Genomic DNA, 1601 nt, shown 5'->3' with positions numbered 1-1601 from the left:
AATACAAGTAGTCGTGAAAATTTAAAAGCAAAATTTGCTTTCTTAAATTAGCTTGAATTCCACACATTTCTTATTCAATATTGAAATGATTTTTAGATTGACATATTATTACACGTATTATCAAAATTACATTGAGTTGTACCCACAGATATCGATCTTCGATATAAAAATGTCTACGTCTTGAACTTAGGTTTGTATTATAATTTTGGACATGAACAATTTATTTAAAGAATGGAATCCTATTGGTATATTGGTAACTGAACTTAATATAGTACAGTTCTACCCTAAACAAAAGTAAATACGATGAACAAATGTAAAAATTTTTTGTTAAAAAAGTAATATAGTTCAGATATAAGAGGACGCTTAATAAAACAAAATTTTTAATTCCATTAAATTCAAATGAATTAAAAACAATTGATGATGTATCATTTTTAGAAATAAATTTCCCGAAAAGTTGGTTAAATTTCTTACTGCTGCTTCTCTTTTACACTAATAAGTTTTCTTATTTATCTGTCTTTCTTTTAAACGAGTCAGTGTTGAACATGAAATACCAAATTCTTCTATAGTTGTTCCAATGCTAGTTGAACTTGTGAAGTGTAAATTGAATATCTTGCTAGAGAGAAATGTGGTCAATTTTCCAGTCTATGATTGTGTGATGTTTGTATAATAGGTTACATTGTGTCCTAAAATGACGTTTCTAACTTGTAAATATTATTTATTTGACATTAAATAATTTTTGTTAACTATTAGGACTCATTGACAAGTATTTTCACTGTCTGTAAACTCTTGTATTATTTATCAATTGGTGTGAGGTTATGATAAAAAAATTAACTTGAGTCACATCCTGTGCCCAATGTTTACCATTAAATCACTTTTTGGATCCTTTAGAGGTAAATAATGTATTTATATTTTATTTAGAATACTTAAGTGTAATTAGTGTTAGTTCATAAACATTTACATAACCTCTCATGTAGCGTGCTTGTTTTGACATTCGGTGAATTCACGCTGTTATTAAAACATATTCCTATACATTTATTTGTAACTTGTACATAACCCTTTATTTTGATAAATTTGATACATTGATATAACTTTTTATCTTTTGATAGTTTTGTTTTACATTAATTAATTTTATCATGTTCAAAATAGTTATTACATTATTCGAAAGATGAGATAAGGAACATACTAGTCTCGTCAATAAACAAATGTACATGAAGTTTTTATTCTTGAAATATTTTATATTAACATTCTTTATATCTAATCAAAAACTTACATTATTACTTTTTATCAAATTGTAATGCTTAGATAAAACTCATTTCAACACTATTAACATTAATTATTTTTCTATGTGTATTACCTGTATAAATATGTATGCATATTGTATAATATTATTTAAAAGAAAATTTATGTAATGTAATGTTTTGCTACAACTTTAAACAACTGCAAACAAACAAAAATGCAAACAAAATTTAAACAAAATGCAAACAGTCAATGCTACTTACACAAATTTGTCTAAGTTTTAATATTTTAGAATGTATTTTACTTTACTAAACTAGTAATATAAATATTATAATAAACAAGTACTATTATGGTAATTCTATAAA

Source organism: Habropoda laboriosa, unplaced genomic scaffold (genome assembly GCF_001263275.1).
Source record: "Habropoda laboriosa isolate 0110345459 unplaced genomic scaffold, ASM126327v1 scaffold40, whole genome shotgun sequence".
In the NCBI taxonomy this organism is placed as follows: domain Eukaryota; kingdom Metazoa; phylum Arthropoda; class Insecta; order Hymenoptera; family Apidae; genus Habropoda; species Habropoda laboriosa.
This window is presented reverse-complemented; position numbering follows the sequence as displayed.